A 19497-nucleotide genomic window follows, 5' to 3' on the forward strand; every position below is an offset into this window, starting at 1 on the left:
GCAATAAAAAAAGAAAAACGTATATATAATAAATTATAAATGTGCCAAAAATTACTTTAATTCGCACAACTTTTAATGCATCTTTTTCCTCGACTGATCCGCTCTCGCGATGCCGGAAGCGTCGTGCGGAAATTCATAGGTACACAGGCGAAAAGCCCTTCGGGCCGCAAAAATTCCGAAATTTCGAGATGTTTCGCGAGTTTCGTTTGTCTTTTCCATTGCGCAAGAAGGAAGAGAGAAGCTCCGTCGTTAAATTTTCCCCGCAAAGTCTCCGCCCTTTACCTCGCTCCTCCCTTATGCGAAACTCGCGCGAAAATCGTATAAAATGTCACCCTGAAATTCGCAATCCCCGAGTCATAACGTTCGTTCGTCGACCGATTTATGCTCGCGCGCTCGAGGTAACAAATTTCCGGGATAAACCTACCCCCTGCTACTTATCTCGAAATTCCTCCGAGTTTCGTTTCACCTCACGTCGTTTCGCTGTTTCTTACTGGAAGACCTCTTCGTTTCTCGTCTCCTTGTCGTTTACGAAAGTAATGATTGTAGGATTTTTCATTAATAATCATGGGCGTCCGCAGAATTTTTTCCAGGAAAGGGCATATGAATAAAATTTTTTTAAGAGTTTAACTAGGCTCTGTAATATATAAATATAAATTTAACATATATAAGATAGGCAATAAGAGCCAAATCGCGGATGACAGTGCGTTATTCTAAACGAAACTAAATTTTTTCGTTAGAATTAAATACCTGTGCACAAGGCACCAAATTTTTACTTGGACACGGCCAAGATATAAAATTGGAATAATCTCTACAAGAGATTTTTAATTCCATGTATCCCCTATTCCCCCTAAAGAAATAAAGTGCGAGAGAAAAATATAGATCCGAAAGTCGCAGAATCGGGAATCGAACCCGAGACCTTTCGCTTGCCGGGCGACTGCTCTTCCAACTGAGCTATTCAGATCCTTTCGATTCTATACTTTTCTCTGTTATATATATTAATGTTGGTAAATAAACGCCTTTAAGCCAGCGTGTATAAATTAAGAGTTTAACTAGGCTCTGTAATATATAAATATAAATTTAACATATATAAGATAGGCAATAAGAGCCAAATCGCGGATGACAGTGCGTTATTCTAAACGAAACTAAATTTTTTCGTTAGAATTAAATACCTGTGCACAAGGCACCAAATTTTTACTTGGACACGGCCAAGATATAAAATTGGAATAATCTCTACAAGAGATTTTTAATTCCATGTATCCCCTATTCCCCCTAAAAATCTCTTGTAGAGATTATTCCAATTTTATATCTTGGCCGTGTCCAAGTAAAAATTTGGTGCCTTGTGCACAGGTATTTAATTCTAACGAAAAAATTTAGTTTCGTTTAGAATAACGCACTGTCATCCGCGATTTGGCTCTTATTGCCTATCTTATATATGTTAAATTTATATTTATATATTACAGAGCCTAGTTAAACTCTTAATTTATACACGCTGGCTTAAAGGCGTTTATTTACCAACATTAATATATATAACAGAGAAAAGTATAGAATCGAAAGGATCTGAATAGCTCAGTTGGAAGAGCAGTCGCCCGGCAAGCGAAAGGTCTCGGGTTCGATTCCCGATTCTGCGACTTTCGGATCTATATTTTTCTCTCGCACTTTATTTCTTTAGGGGGAATAGGGGATACATGGAATTAAAAATCTCTTGTAGAGATTATTCCAATTTTATATCTTGGCCGTGTCCAAGTAAAAATTTGGTGCCTTGTGCACAGGTATTTAATTCTAACGAAAAAATTTAGTTTCGTTTAGAATAACGCACTGTCATCCGCGATTTGGCTCTTATTGCCTATCTTATATATGTTAAATTTATATTTATATATTACAGAGCCTAGTTAAACTCTTAATTTATACACGCTGGCTTAAAGGCGTTTATTTACCAACATTAATATATATAACAGAGAAAAGTATAGAATCGAAAGGATCTGAATAGCTCAGTTGGAAGAGCAGTCGCCCGGCAAGCGAAAGGTCTCGGGTTCGATTCCCGATTCTGCGACTTTCGGATCTATATTTTTCTCTCGCACTTTATTTCTTTAGGGGGAATAGGGGATACATGGAATTAAAAATCTCTTGTAGAGATTATTCCAATTTTATATCTTGGCCGTGTCCAAGTAAAAATTTGGTGCCTTGTGCACAGGTATTTAATTCTAACGAAAAAATTTAGTTTCGTTTAGAATAACGCACTGTCATCCGCGATTTGGCTCTTATTGCCTATCTTATATATGTTAAATTTATATTTATATATTACAGAGCCTAGTTAAACTCTTAATTTATACACGCTGGCTTAAAGGCGTTTATTTACCAACATTAATATATATAACAGAGAAAAGTATAGAATCGAAAGGATCTGAATAGCTCAGTTGGAAGAGCAGTCGCCCGGCAAGCGAAAGGTCTCGGGTTCGATTCCCGATTCTGCGACTTTCGGATCTATATTTTTCTCTCGCACTTTATTTCTTTAGGGGGAATAGGGGATACATGGAATTAAAAATCTCTTGTAGAGATTATTCCAATTTTATATCTTGGCCGTGTCCAAGTAAAAATTTGGTGCCTTGTGCACAGGTATTTAATTCTAACGAAAAAATTTAGTTTTGTTTAGAATAACGCACTGTCATCCGCGATTTGGCTCTTATTGCCTATCTTATATATGTTAAATTTATATTTATATATTACAGAGCCTAGTTAAACTCTTAATTTATACACGCTGGCTTAAAGGCGTTTATTTACCAACATTAATATATATAACAGAGAAAAGTATAGAATCGAAAGGATCTGAATAGCTCAGTTGGAAGAGCAGTCGCCCGGCAAGCGAAAGGTCTCGGGTTCGATTCCCGATTCTGCGACTTTCGGATCTATATTTTTCTCTCGCACTTTATTTCTTTAGGGGGAATAGGGGATACATGGAATTAAAAATCTCTTGTAGAGATTATTCCAATTTTATATCTTGGCCGTGTCCAAGTAAAAATTTGGTGCCTTGTGCACAGGTATTTAATTCTAACGAAAAAATTTAGTTTCGTTTAGAATAACGCACTGTCATCCGCGATTTGGCTCTTATTGCCTATCTTATATATGTTAAAATTTTTTTGTTTCTTATAATTATTCTTTCTTAATTTTGTAATTATTTTTTTTGTTATTTGAATATTTTTATATTAAATAAAATTGCAAATAAATTCCAGTGTTAATTCACAAGAAGAGCAAATGCTTAATTTTTTTACTGATTCACTCAAGAGTTAATAGCTAAGAGTCTAAATAATATGATATATCCCGGCTAAAGAGAACAAGAGCCTTATCCGGTGAGAACTCTTTCTCTTCCACTATCCTGTTTTATATCGGTTGAGAAGGTTTTAATATTCACATATAAAATTCGCAGCTGATCTTATAGGCGAGAACGGGAGGAAGAGGAAATTTTCATTGGCTGTAAATTTTCCGGTGTTTCGTGATACACGTGAAAAATCGCTACAGCGTTAAGGACACGATGCGCCTTGGGAAAGAGAGGGAGAGAGAGAGAAAGAGAAAGAGAGAGTGGCATGGTGGTGAAAACAACATTTTATTTGCCATAAAATCGATTTCCAATTGCGTTCACGGACTTTCTGTGCGCGCGATTCGATACATAGAAGCGCTGAGTCAAATCGACGTGCGCGAGCGATAAAACGACGAAACGATGAAACAGTTTATTTGCTATAAATTCGAGTTAGATCAGTGATTCGCATAGCTTTCGCGCGCGCGATCGCGTTCAGAAAAAAAGTTTTCGAAACTCCTCCGGGGAAATTTCTTCCTGAGATAATCAGGAGTAAGCCGGTTGGAAGAGTGTTCTCGCATCGCGAAAGAAATACAATAAATATCACACGCTTGATGGAAGTTTTCAAAGTGATAATATACAATAAATAAAAATATATGTAAAAATAATAAATCAATCAATTGGTAACAAAATAAAAAGTTTTCCGATTGCTATTTATTTTCACAATAGAAAATATAAATCACACACATATATATATATATATATTTTTTTTTTTTCAAAAAATAAATAAATCAATAGTAAATATTTTTTTTTAATTAACTAGTCAATTTGTATTTATATTATATCATGTTTCCGTTGACCTAATATATCGTTAAAATTCTAACTGAAAAATATGAATTATAAAAAATTCTTTATAAATATTGAAAGTTTGTATATATTATACTTATGACAAGCAATATAATTTTTTTTGCCACAAAGTTCATCGATGATTTCGATATTATTATTTTTGAGTTAAAAATATGTATGAAAGTTTCGAAAATGCGTCTTTCGGTGAAAAGCTTACGCTTTTTTGTCTCGGAATGGACAGGCTATCACCTTCGCAGCATCACTCTGTCACCGTTTGTTTGTAAACCATTAGCAGCTAGTCGTGCTCAGACGGGGGCTTCCTAGTCCTCCATCAACGTGCTTCTCTACTTCTCTCACATCCCTCTCCTTCTCTTTCCTCTAGTACCCCTGTTTATTTCTTCCTTCTTCGCATCTACCTCCAATCGCCATTTCCGTTCAGACTTCTCGTAAGGATGCATGTGGCATTCACAAGGTTCGACTTTAAAAAGTTTGCACTTACGTTTTCTCATGTAATCAACGCTATAACGCGACGGTTTCGCTCACTATCGTGTCAAAGAAGCGGAAAAGACTTCAGATTCGAAAGAATTTATAGAAAGAGGTCGATACCGACTTTCTATACCATATATGTATGTATACATTTTGTACCTCAGTTTTTATGTATTAACGTTTAATTGGTATCACAGTAGGCTATACATAAAGACTGGAAGTATGAAAAATATAAATATAATAATTTCTATACATATACATAATTTATGCATAAAATTCTAATAATTTTTAGCTACGTGTACAGTAGAATTTCATTTAATAGAGGTAATATAGTCCAACACATTTTCTTATATACCTGCTGATTCTGCAATTTAACGAAATTGCACCCACACGTACATATACACGTATATATACATGAAATTTTTATATTTCTCAACTATATCACGTTTACTAAAAAATATATATATACGCACGATTTATCCTTTCTCGTGATTTCCGATGCTGTCTCACGACAATCTCGGAAAAGACTCGTTCGCGATTTTAATGTTTCTCGTGTCGCCGACGGGAGTACGACCCGATCAATGTACATGTATATTCCTTTAAGCAAGCCGCAGAGAGAAAGAGAGGAGTATCTCCTCAGCCACAATGCGTCTCGCTGCATTTTATCCTGCACGGCGCACGCCGCAAACCGATCGCGCGCAAATCCCGGGAACCGCCGACCGGTCGGACTCCGCTCGTCGAAAGCCCGGGGATGAATTTCCAAGTCCGATAACATCAATTTTTCATACGGATCGTCGCTCGTCGTCGACCGCCCCTTGGAATCTTCGACCGGCTTTCGATGTATCTCCGCGAAGGGAGAGAGAGAGAGAGAGTTCCGGCATCGCCGTCGAATCCCATCCCTGAGAGCCGTCGCTCCGTCGAGAAGATCCGTATCCGATGAGCTCCGTTCCGGGATAGGCGTGATAGGGACACTGGAGGGATTAAAGCGCGAGAGGGGAGGGAGGCCGACAGGAGGGACGGAAGAAGGTGGAAAAGCTGCCAGAAGTGCATTAACCTCTCTACCGACTAGTTGCAGTGCGAAGGGGGATGAAGGGAGCGAAGGGGGTTGACGAAGGCGGGTCGCGAAAATTTATTATGAGCCCCGTCCCTCTTCTTCTTCTTGTCCTTCTTCTTCTGATTTTTTACAGTTTCCTTCTTAGGTTTTCTGTTCCCTTTTCCTTTCGTGTCCCTTCCCAGCAAACACCGATATATAATTGTTACATTGCTATAATAAAATGGAATATAACGTGTACGTTACATGTAACATCCATGTTAGTTGTAATTTCCCACTTATAGATGTAACATTTTAATATAACATATTACATGGAGTTATATTGTAATTATATACCAAATAGCACATTGGTGTATTGATAAGTCAGTGCTATCTTGAGATATAATGACAATATAACTACAATGTAATATATGTAATATTAAAAATGTTACATCTATGAGTGGGAAATTACAACTAACGTATACGTTACATGTAACATGCTTGAGTATATAACATTTATATACTGTCCCAGCAAACACCGATACATAATTGTTACATTGCTATAATAAAACGGAATATAACAGGTAATATAACGCGTATGTTACATGTAACATCCATCTTAGTTGTAATTTCCCACTCATAGATGTAACATTTTAATATAACATATATTACATGGAGTTATATTGTAATTATATACCAAATAGCACATTGGTGTATTGATAAGTCAGTGCTATCTTGGGATATAATGACAATTACAATGTAATATATGTAATATTAAAAATGTTACATCTATGAGTGGGAAATTACAACTAACGTATACGTTACATGTAACATGCTTGAGTATATAACATTTATATACTGTCCCAGCAAACACCGATATATAATTGTTACGTTGCTATAATAAAACGGAATATATCAGTGTATGTTACATGTAACATCCATGTTAGTTGTAATTTCCCACTTATAGATGTAACATTTTAATATAACATATTACATGGAGTTATATTGTAATTATATACCAAATAGCACATTGGTGTATTGATAAGTCAGTGCTATCTTGAGATATAATGACAATATAACTACAATGTAATATATGTAATATTAAAAATGTTACATCTATGAGTGGGAAATTACAACTAACGTATACGTTACATGTAACATGCTTGAGTATATAACATTTATATACTGTCCCAGCAAACACCGATACATAATTGTTACATTGCTATAATAAAACGGAATATAACAGTGTATGTTACATGTAACATCCATGTTAGTTGTAATTTCCCACTCATAGATGTAACATTTTAATATAACATATATTACATAGTAGTTATATTGTAATTATATACCAAATAGCACATTAGTGTATTGATAAGTCAGTCAGCTATCTTGAGATATAATGACAATATAACTACAATGTAATATATGTAATATTAAAAATGTTACATCTATGAGTGGGAAATTACAACTAACGTATACGTTACATGTAACATGCTTGAGTATATAACATTTATATACTGTCCCAGCAAACACCGATACATAATTGTTACATTGCTATAATAAAACGGAATATAACAGTGTATGTTACATGTAACATCCATGTTAGTTGTAATTTCCCACTTATAGATGTAACATTTTAATATAACATATATTACATGGAGTTATATTGTAATTATATACCAAATAGCACATTGGTGTATTGATAAGTCAGTGCTATCTTGGGATATAATGACAATTACAATGTAATATATGTAATATTAAAAATGTTACATCTATGAGTGGGAAATTACAACTAACGTATACGTTACATGTAACATGCTTGAGTATATAACATTTATATACTGTCCCAGTAAACACCGATACATAATTGTTACATTGCTATAATAAAATGGAATATAACGTGTACGTTACATGTAACATCCATGTTAGTTGTAATTTCCCACTCATAGATGTAACATTTTAATATAACATATATTACATGGAGTTATATTGTAATTATATACCAAATAGCACATTGGTGTATTGATAAGTCAGTGCTATCTTGGGATATAATGACAATATACAATAACTACAATGTAATATATGTAATATTAAAAATGTTACATCTATGAGTGGGAAATTACAACTAACATATACGTTACATGTAACATGCTTGAGTATATAACATTTATATACTGTGTTTGCTGGACTCTGTGTTTTTTGTGCATCCTGCTTTTTGGGACGCATCGGGAATTTGTTCCGCGAACGAATCTTTCCCTCTGTCCTCTCTGTAAATGATCGCGAATCGTCCGATTCGATTAATTTTGAAGAGGATTTTGCCCTCCCTCAAATCCTTCTCGGTCACCTTTTCGCTGTCTACCTTTTTCCACCCGATCAATGAGGTCTCGCTTCGGACGGACGGTGGTTCATTTTTTTCGGGAGATTTTTCATGCGGTTTTTTTTCCTTTCTGGGAGTAGAGAAGAGAGAAAAAGAGAGAGAGAGAGAGAGAGTGGCCGAGGGGAGACGAGAAAGAGATGAGAGGACGCAGAGGATGCAAGCACGACTCATCGCTGTTTTGTTTCCCGCTCATCTTTTGTCGCGCGCCGGTGAGTGAGTTTTTCGGGTGTGAGCTTTTTTGTCGGCCGTGCTAAGCTTTGTCCCGCTTGTTTTCCGGCACGTTGCTCGCCGCGTGTATGTCCACTTTTATTTATTTTCTTTCTCTTTTTTTTTTGACAGGCCGAGTTTCAAGAGGCGAGCATGCTGCAGCTCTCTCTTTCTCTCTCTTTTTCCGTCTCTTTCTCACTCTTTCTCTTTTAAATGAGATATCGTTCAGTAAATACTACTCGTCAAGATTCGCGACAGAAGTTAAATATTTTTTAACTTTAACAGTTTTGAAGAAATATGGTCCCTATTATTGTCAATTTACAAGTGAGTGGTTCAATTATCGAACGACTGTTTTATTTTACGACTTCGAAGCGGGATAAAGAGGTATTGCGTCTACAATAGATTTTATTCTTTTTTTTAATCAATGCTTTTTTTCTCCCCAAAAAATGAGGAAAAAATAATTGTTCTTATTTTAAGATAATTTATTATTATAAAACGTGAAAATATATATTCGGTAGATTTTCTTTCACTATTTCCTGCGAATCTTATTCGTTTGGAATTTAGCGACTTTACGTGCAAAAATTTTATACAGACGTCATATGGAGCACTATAAAATTGTCTATAACCGTGTTGAATCTCGGGAAGGCCCCGGAACACCTATGAAATCTGCATGAGCCCGTAAAAGGGATCTCTTTTCGCAGAGAGTCTTGGGAGGAATCTTTAACCCCTCGAGAAACCCTGTGCGAGCCGAGACAGAGAGAAAAGGTTCAGGCGATTGCCTGCCGCGATCATGTGAGTTTTGTTGTGAAAATAAGTTTTTCCACGAGTTCGCTCTCCACGAGAACAATTTTCGTGTCGCCGCCTCGGGCTAAAGTTTTAACGAAATAGAAGTTTGATTTGTTCCAGTAAATCTCGTCAACGTTAACATTTTTTTTTCATCGTCTTACGCTCGCGTGACAATTAAAAACGGTAAATATATATATAAAATTTAGATAAATCTCGCGACAAGTTTAGATTCAACAGGGGAAGACTTGTTTGATTAAATGCTAGGACATTTTTCGTTTAGTTTAATTTTCGCTAATACGATAAGGGATTCGGAGAGTAACATGATGAAAATTTCGTTACACAGCTCAGGAATTAATTATCATCGGGATGCTTCATACGTTCATCAGCGATGAAAAAATCACAAGGAAATAATTCCGTTACCTCTGAATAAAACATTAATCCACCCTTTCATTTCGCAAAATAATGGGAGGGATGCGCGCGCGATTATTAATTTATTATAACTATTTGCAGAAATGCGCTGAAACGAGTCCGGTTTTTTTTTTTAACATATATACATATACATATATCTAGCACCTCGTAATTAGAACGTCGACCCGGGGGTTAATTACCAGCCGTCCGAGATCGGGCCGGTTACGAAATAGTAGATATTTTCTCAAGTGCCGTAATGAGCCGGCTACGTAAATTAATATCGGATTATGCGTCGTCCGTGTAGCTGGCGCATCCCCCGGAAGCAGAGGGGTTGAGAGGAACGTGGACTGGATTATCGATTAATTATGCTCGTTAGGCGGGCACCGGAATCATCGTTGGCCGCAATTAAAGCAGTGCACTTCCTGTTCGCGTATTTAGGATTCGCGACGGTATGCGCGACGTCCATTAATATATCGCGGCTATATCAACGGCTTAGTCGAGTTTACCTTCCTCTCCCTCCCTCCCTCCCTCCCCTTCCAACCCTTCCCGACACGCGATTAAAATCGTGTAATTCCACCGCCGAGCGGCCATTTGTGCGGGCTGCCGTAATATCGCCGCTTCTCCTACCCTTGCTGTTATTGTTATCGTTGTTGTTGTTGTTGTTGTCCCTGATGCTGTTCCTGGCGCTGGCTGTTGTCTCTCGGGTGTGGATTCTGCTTGCGTTAATTTATCGATTATATCGTCCCTCCCGGCCAGTCGCCTCCTTTTTTCGTTCTCTCGCGACCCTTTGTTTCGCGCCTGGATTATTTCGCGTTGTATAGGGAAAATACGGTCGATCGATAATTGGCGAATGTAATTAGCGCCAACTATCGAGGAACTACCACTTCCTCGTGGTGTAAAGATCTCAAATTTCCGGACGAAACGACGCTTTTGTTCGACGTTGAAGAGTCTGGCGCGAGAGAAAGTTTCGGAGCAACAATGGGCGTTTACGATGACGGAGGTAATTTGAAGGAAGCGCTTGCACCTCTCGAATTCTCAAATATTTGTCATGAAAGAATAAATTTGAAGAAAAAGAAGAATTTGTTGTACATTTCAGTTTTCAGAATATAAATATGATGTTTTTTTTAAATCGGCCAACAGAGCCAAAGCACGAAAAATTAATTATTCGGAACTGTAACATATCTCTTGGTTCGAGATCACTAAGTTCCATATATAAATTAATTGGCCGATTTAAAAAACATCATATTTATATTCTTAATATTGAGAGCCGATAAAAATATTTCTTTCTGATTTAAGTTTTCAATTTACATAAAAACATATATTAAATGCACGTACCTACAATATATAAAAGAAAATAAAAAGAGATTGAGAGAATAAACTCGCACAAAATTCTAGAAAAATTCTAGAAAAATCTTTTCGCGTTTTATAACGAATATATAGTTTGAGAAAATGCTAAATAATATTACGAGATCCGGCGAACCGGTAACGAGGGTGCTTTCGTTCGCCGAGATGCTGTTGACGCTCGCTTCCGATCCGCTGGCGCAAGCTTCCTCCCCCCAAGAAAGGCGGTCACGCTCTATTTCCGGCCGCGTCGGAAGCCAGCCGTTACCCCGGGCTCACTGACACCGGAGAAAATCTCCGGTCGGCGCAAGCTGTCGTCGTATAGCGCCGCGACGCGTGCAACTGACAATCTCGGTAATCTGCGCATAAAAGCGTGCATTTACCTATTTGCGCGACGGTCGTTTCGTGCGGATAATTAACCCCGCGGCGTCGATTCCTCTGCAATAAACTGTAACGACCGTCTCCCGATGCTTCGTTCAGCTTTATTCCTTCGTGGAAAATACGCGAGATTCCGCAAGACATCGTTTGAGAACTCATTCTCTCGTCAAACATCGTCAATACCAAAAGGGGATTCGCGTTTTATTTAGAAATTGGTTTTTTAACGGAAGACGCAAAAATGATAATTGAGCGCTTTAAATTACCGAAGCTATATATTAAGCGACGAAAATTCGCCGTCTAACTTCGTTCAGCTTTTTCCTTCGTGGAAAATACGCGAGATTCCGCAAGACATCGTTTGAGAACTCATTCTCTCGTCAAACATCGAATACCAAAAGGGGATTCGCGTTTTATTTAGAAATTGGTTATTACATTCTCTCGTCAAACATCGAATACCAAAAGGGGATTCGCGTTTTATTTAGAAATTGGTTTTTTAACGGAAGACGCAAAAATGATAATTGAGCGCTTTAAATTACCGAAGCTATATATTAAGCGACGAAAATTCGCCGTCTAACTCCGGAACACTCTGTGTATTCGCTTCGATCGATCTTAACGATGCCTTTGCCAAGGTTTTTCGACAAGGTCTGCCTTTTGACGAGCATCGTGATATCATTAGCGTTGAAAGAAGATCTTTATCTAACATTCTATGCGGTGGATAATCGTCATTATGTACGTATTATAGTACAAATATAATATAGATACAAACTTGCGGAAGGAAACGTAATCGAACGCATTGACACTGATCAAACCCGGACCTTCGCGGGAGGCAAAAAAAAAGGAAGCCCTTTTAAACGGAATTATTTGTTCAACGTAACGACATCATTCAACATGACTAATTTTTGCGTCGCGAGCGCTTGCGAACAAGAATTTTAATAATCTACTCTCTCTCTCTCTCTCTCCTTCTCTCAAAACAGCTCTTTGTTCGACGACGCGCGTTGACTGTTTGCGCCACGGCTAGACGCAAGCTGGAAAACAGCTTTCCGCGCCAGGGAGATTTTCCGCGACTCGCCCCGCTTTTTCTTTTTTTTTTTTTTTTTTTTTATCCCCTTTCACGCAGGATATGCGCGCCGCGTCCGAGCGTGAACCGGAGCGCGAACACAATGAATCTTATTACGGAGTCCTGACCCCGGCGGTCCTGCACCAGGTCCTATTGTGATTCCCTAATCCTGTTTAGCATAGACCAGACCGCGGGGTTATACCCGAGGCAACCTATGTCGCGAGTTAACGAGCGAAAAAAAAAACGACGCGGCGAAGGCGGACGTATTATCCGATCTGTGTTGTAATTCAATCGATTTGCGGAACCTGTCCAATTCATCGTTGATAAATGGAATTTGAAAGCGTGCGATGCTTCGTTGTCCTGTATACAGAACGATAGTCGAACAAAGAGGAGAGAGAAAAAAATGGAAATTGCGAGGCAAGTATAAATAAAAATGAATAGAGAAATGTACGATTTTTTTCTCCATTAATAATGTCGATTTATTGAAATGTTTATCTTACTTCGAAGTGTATTATTAAATTATATGCTGCATCCTATACGTGTTTAAATGATATATTATATTCTGTTAGTAATTTATATATCGTTCTCCTTAATTAATTGTACGCTCTTTTCTCACATGTATATTTCGCACAGAATTTTTTCCCAACGATATTAATATTTAAATCAGGTAATATCGAATAGCGCGCATCTCACAGAATTAATATTAATGCCGGTGTTCCTGATATGAAGATAACATAATTTTGTACTGTCATGGCATGCGAGTGTCGTTGTCGCACTGCATTACAGTGACAGGGCTAAATGGCGCGCGAATTAATGTTCATGCAAATTCACGCGATTATCCATATTAATGCCGCTGTTCTGTTAATCTATTTCTTCTCGTTTAATATACGCTGGGAGGTTGGCTCGCGCACACTTGGGACTTGCATGAATCCACATAAAACAGCACGGCAGGGTACGGTTAACAAAATGTTTCGTTCTCCGGCGAGCGTCACGCGAATCCCTCAGGATAGCGGTACAGCAAATATCCTGTGCGATCGATGGTTCCGAAGGGATATCAGCGCGTCAAAAAATAAACTGGTTCTCCTAGCAAATAGCATATTTTCAAACACATCTCACATATTTATTTTATTTTTTTTTTGTTTTTTTGTTTTCTGTTTTTTCTTGGTTTCAATAACATCGACATTTTCCTCTGTATTAAGAAATGTAACAAATTTAATTCTACAATTTTACAATTTTAATGTGTATGTTAAATTAAAGAAATTGTTTGATAGAAATTTGTAAATTTTAGCAAGTGTTCTTTTTTTGAATACCATCGTACTGACAAGAAATTTGGTTTCTTCGAGCCACGCAATTTCACAATGCTCGTTCTATTTTCGAAGAGTAAATTTCACGTTTCGCAAAAGAAGAAAAAATAGTATCGCGCGTAAAGAAAATATTTGCAAACTGGAATATTCGTGGTTTCATTTTAAAAAGCATATCTTTTTAACAATCAAGCTCGGAGAAAGGGAATCGCGCGCGGCAAAAATACACGTTTATCGCGCTCTCACAATGCTAATAAAAATCATCTCCATACATCTCTGCAAGTACGACAAGACGCGCGAGCGCGCGGCGAGATTAAATAGAGATAAAATATTTCCACCGTCGCTCGCGCGTTTGCGAGTCCGGGGATTTAGAAGTGAAGAATGGCGGGTCGTATCTCGACGAAGCGCGTGGCAGTGGCATATAAATTCCATGTACGATTTTGGTCTCGTTGTTATGAGGGCTGAAGCGATCTCGCTTTCTTGCCTCGCGGAGAAGAACGAAGAAACGAGCGAAGAAAAACGAATAAAGGAGAATGCAGGAGAAAGAGAGAGAGAGAGAGAGAGAGAGAGAGGGACCTAAGAAAGGCATAGCGCGAGGGAAGTAGAAGAGGACGACGACGTGTCGGACGAGTAGAGAAGAACGATGTCGGTGCAAGAAAGTAGAAAAGAACGGCGTCGGGCCCGACGACACTCGTCATCGTCACATTAAGTCGACTTTATCGAAATATACAATCATCTTTATTACTCCCGCGCGAGATCTCGCCCGTTCGGAATACCAAGCATGGAATACCATGACGAACAGCGGTTCCGCCGTTCTCGTAGTAAATTCCGACCCGCCTTTTTATTGCGTCCCTTCGTCTTCATCAGTCAGGCTCGACAACGTGTAGCGCGACGATAAAGTTTCGCGCTTTTAGAGAGTCGCGCTGCTTTTTTCGCGTTGATAACAATATACCGCCGAGAAAACCGTCGTACATGCGAAAATGCTCATGGTAACTCGTCCCAGTCGCGAACTATTCTTTAGAATTTTATAGTTGTTCGAGAAAAATAATCAAAGAGATATATTTAGAATAGCGGGAAAATGTATTTCTTTAATAAAGATAAGAATGATAAGATGTAAAAGTTATAAGAAATATATATGTTTATATTTGACGCACTCTTTTCTCTTTATTTTTATAGAACACGAGTATATTACGTTGCATCTATCGTAATTTGCAATGTTTAATATATTTATATATTATTAAATACATGCAAAGCAAAAATTATAATTATTTTTTATTCGAGAATATTATTAAAACAAAATTTGAGATGAGGGAACTTGGGAATTAGTTTTGAGACGTTAAGAAATATTTCTGAAATTTATTTCTTTTATAGTTTTACTCTGCCGAAAATTAGAATAAAAAATGCGTACCTCATAAAATATTTGTCGCGAAAATTTTATTTGTGAAATGAAATTCTAGTCATCATAAATTATCATGGATTGCGAGGGGGAAACGGAAGAAAAATTCGCTTTCTATACAGAGCGACTTCGCCACCCTCGTTTAGGATCTACTCCCTTTTGCTATAGGATTTGCATGTAATATACGAATTCTGAGTGTAAAATTCCTTTCCTTGAATTTTGATTCTGCATATCGTTGTTTGCATAACGAAATGACATCGTGAAAAAATAGCGATCACAAAATATAATCGCGCATACATTTTATTATAATATCGAATTTTTTTTTATATTATAGACACTTTTAGCAAATTCAATGTATAGTTGGTTGAATTTCACGATTAAGAATTTTGTTACGCAAAAATAGAACTTTTAATGCGTGTTTGTAATTTATTATCTAAAATTATTTAAGAAAAAAAATAATACCTATAATGTATAAGATATTAATTATATACAAGGTAACACCATAATATTGATGTTTTTTTTTTAATAATGACATGATTTAATCGATATAATTTTTTAATAATCTCTATCTCTTTTAGTTTGTCAGATTTCTCTACTCTTGTCTTTCAATTCTTCTTTGTTAATTGAGCGGTGAAAAATTTTTGACCTACATACTCGTGATTATACATTAATTCAATGACAATAATATAATCGGTTACACGCATGTATACTAATTAGTCGAGCAACAAATCGCGAGAATTTTGGCCGCTTGTTTCGCACCGCTCATGTATTTATAATTGCACGAGACGTTAATTAAGCCGTTATCGATGCCACTGATTATTTTGTCAAATACAGCGGTAAGTGTATTATGATGGACCGAAAATCAATATAAGCCGCTTACAGTAATCGCTCATTAATTACAACGACGCACAATCGCGCAACGGAGCGACAATATTTGTTGTTACACGTCATTCATTTTCTCGATGACGAAAATTGCGAGCAACCTGGGCTTTTTGCGACAGAAAGTAATAAGCGTGAAAATAGAAAAGACATGCGCGATTACGAAATATAAAAAGAATTGTCCTATATTTTGATTGCTTTTCAGCAAAACCGCCGCTCAAAAATTTTTCTCTCACAAAAAAACAATTCTTATAAAAAAAAAAAAAAGACAAATCTTTTGCGTTAGAAAACGGAAAAACAGTTATTGAAAATGAAAATTACTTCTATTGTTAATGCCAATATTTTTAGATTTACAAGCCTAACTTTTTTATCATAATTCTCTTTAATAGCGTCAAGAAGAATAAGTATGCCGTTTAAAATTTTGTTTGTCTTTCTGCAAAATGCAATATCAAAGGCGATAAATTATTCAATACAAGTGACGGATGGAAGTACGATCGATCGTCCGAAGAGACTTAATCGCTTCGTCTTAAATGATTTCTTCTGCCGAGACTCCTCGTACACCTTTCGCGATATATCTCAAAAATAGTGGCCACCGACCTGGCACGTCCACTGAGCAGAAATGGCGGCTCATCACGCTTCACTATATAACCGAGAGAAGATTCTGCCAGCCTCTTCTCCCTCCTTTCTCTATAGTTTCTCTTACCACCTTCTCTCTCTCGTCCAAAGGGAGCCGCTTCCAGTACTCCGACTCGGTCGTGTAATAATTTCATTTATTTGCTAAATCCCGCCACGTACGTGTCACGAATGATTAACGGCGGTGCGAAGATCCTCGGCAATATCCCTTTGAACGAGGGGGAAACCAGCTACCTACCGCTTTTTCACAAGGCGCGAGCGAGAAAAAGGCGAGCAAAACGTCGGGATATTCTCGGATTGTAATTCGCTGGAATCAGCTGGCTTGCGTATCTAAAGGCCTTTCTTTCCTCCTATTACACTTTAGTTTTTTCAGATTTTTAAAAAAACATTTATGCAATTCGGATTTTTCCTTTTTTATTTTTCAAGAATAACTTAAACACCGCGTTTCTCGCAGAATTACACTTGTATAAGTTTTAACAAGTTACGATTCGCGCATTTGATTCCCATTCAGTTTAGACAAAATCATCTAAACTTATCGACTCCTTGCGCAGGTTTTTTTCGAAATATATATTTCTCAGATTTTTCTTAAAACCACAAAAATAGAAAAATTCTACCCTTTCTTTTATTTCGATAGAATCAATTGTTCGGAAAGAGTTAAAAGCACTAGAAAGTATCTGTGAAAATCTCCGGAATGTACCAATTATCTAATACTCGCGTAAATATTGTCTCTTTCCCAAGGACAAATTTACTCTGAGATTTTCTCGACAGTCGACTTTCCCGGAAATTCTTAACGCTTCTCTCTCTCTCCCTCTTTCTCTTTTGCGCTTCTGGCGATGGAACCTGCGGAATAATTATCAGCGTTAATCAAGCAATTTAATTACCGACTTCTCGCGGGAGAGTATCCTGTTCCCGTGCGAATAATCGAAAGCAGTACCTTAACACGGAAACGGATAACTTTCCAACGCGCAAGAGGATCGTAAATATATTAGCCGGTTCCGCGGATGAAAGGAGGAACTTTTAATTTCTTTTAGAGTACCTATCTCCCGATAGCGCCTGCACATGAAGGGAAGCGCAACTCTTTTTACCATCGTCGACGTGCGAGAACAAACTGTAAATGGCGAGAGTTCGTGCGGAGATGAAAGGGAATTGTAACATCGATTCGACGATGTTCAACGAACCAAAACGCGAAACAAACCAATTTTCTCGACACAGTACTCTCCAACTATTAATAATTTAATTATTTATCGGGTTGACATAATATAATAATAATAATCAGCATTGCTAGTTAGCAACAAACTGATTATTAATTAAAATGTGTGATTGATGGATATTGTATAATATATATATTACATAGTATACTAATCTATACCTGATAACTGCTGAATTTTATAATTTTTGTTGAATATTGTATATCTAATGCAGAAATAATCTTGCAATACAATTTTGAAAAAAATGTAAATAATAGATTTGCGACGAATATTTTCATTCTCTATGATATTCGTATTAACGAGCCGAAAGTATAAAGTGTGAAATGTGTCAAGTGCAATTTATAAGGTATGCGTGTAACTAATTCACATGTCAGAAATTCTTGCAAAAGGCAAAAATTGTACATATATGTATATATAATATCACAGTGGCAACACAAAGAATTTGTAAAATTGCATTTGCCACCAAGGATGAAAAGCAGCTTACCGAACAACAATTAAATTCCGCGCATCGCACTTAAATTGCAATATTAAGCTTGGGTTAATTAAAATTTTTTACGCGCGATCTGGATACGTCAGCGGATCAGTTTTGCGAAAATAAAGCTTGAATAGAACTACAGACTCTCGCGTTACAAATTCTAAAGAGTAAATTTATCCATCCTATAAAGCAATAATAACTATATAAAATTCCTGTAAATCTGCACGAATTATTCGTAGCACGATATTGTTATATATTATTTTCACGATATTCAAAAAGCTGCACCAGAAAGAGGGAGAGAGTAATACGTTAGTACTATTATATCCTTTCAACTTTAACTCAGCTTCGGCAAAACTAAATTCGACAGTTAATTTACGAAATATCGACATCGCGATAAGCAGCTTTACCGTCTGTAAGGGATGAGACCAAGAGACCATGAGACAGAGATATTTTCCCGTGCAAATTCGCACATGATGCAATTGCTATCCATACGTTTCCATTTACTCTGCACATACATAGTTGGTTCTCTCCAGAGAGCTAAATTATTCAATATTTTATCAATTAAATAAATCTTAAATCTATCTCTTTTCTCGTCTCTAAATTAATAAATATACGGATGCAAAATTTGAAAATGTTTCTTTTTTTCATTCCAGAGTTTAACTCTATAACTTTAATTATCTTCTACTATGATTTATGAAAATATTTAATACGTATAATCAAAATCTCCTCGTCGGGATTTGCTCAAAAGATCTAGTAACTCTTAAATTTTCCGCAGGATTTGAAATGTCAGGATACACATTCAGTACATCTTTATTCAAGCGAAACTCGGATTGCGAAGATTCCGGCGCGAGTTTGACTTTCTAGAGAGCTCCGCGCTATTCGGAACTTATATAAAATAGAAACTCAACCCGCATCTCGAACCAGTATCGTCACGCGTGTACGTGAGTGCATATATATATATATATTATATATATATATATATATATATATATATATATACGCGCGGATCCCTCGTATTGGAGAAGATCGTACGATTTACGAGTATTAGGAAAATCCACGGGGTTGCTGCAGCGTCTCGTCGAATGAAAGGGAATAAACGTCTCCGCGTCGTTTCGCGTTCGCGCTCACGCCAATTCACAAAGTTCGACCGTCCCTTTTCTAATGCGAAAGGTAATTTCGTGCCGATCGAAGGCCTTTGAACTACTTATTTACCGGGAATAGGAGCGAGACGTAGCAACGAGACTTCGGGGCGGCGACCGGAGAGAACGTTGCTAAAGACGTCTGGGACATTAGCATGGCTCCTGGAAACGTATAAATCGGTGAGATTTCTACGGCGTTGCCGTAACGTTTATCGAACCACCCTTCGACGCCAGTAGAAATTGGAGAATCGGAAGGTTCGGAGG

The 19497-nt window shown here is 37.2% G+C and overlaps 1 long non-coding RNA gene and 1 pseudogene across 2 annotated transcripts in view; one reads left to right on the top strand and one right to left on the bottom strand.

The window, feature by feature from the left end:
- Nucleotides 1-19497, top strand: part of LOC114933954 (uncharacterized) — a 213350-nt pseudogene that overhangs the window by 66537 nt on the left and 127316 nt on the right. The gene's annotated exons all lie outside the window — the stretch shown is intronic.
- LOC114933958 (uncharacterized) overlaps nt 16147-19497 on the bottom strand; it is a 187222-nt gene continuing 183871 nt past the window's right edge. Inside the window, exon 7 of the long non-coding RNA XR_014925717.1 lies at nt 16147-17251. This is a non-coding gene — a long non-coding RNA (uncharacterized LOC114933958). The remainder of the gene's footprint in view (nt 17252-19497) is intronic.

This window comes from Nylanderia fulva, unplaced genomic scaffold (genome assembly GCF_048542155.1).
Source record: "Nylanderia fulva isolate GAGA-0341 unplaced genomic scaffold, ASM4854215v1 Scaffold50, whole genome shotgun sequence".
Lineage (NCBI taxonomy): Eukaryota > Metazoa > Arthropoda > Insecta > Hymenoptera > Formicidae > Nylanderia > Nylanderia fulva.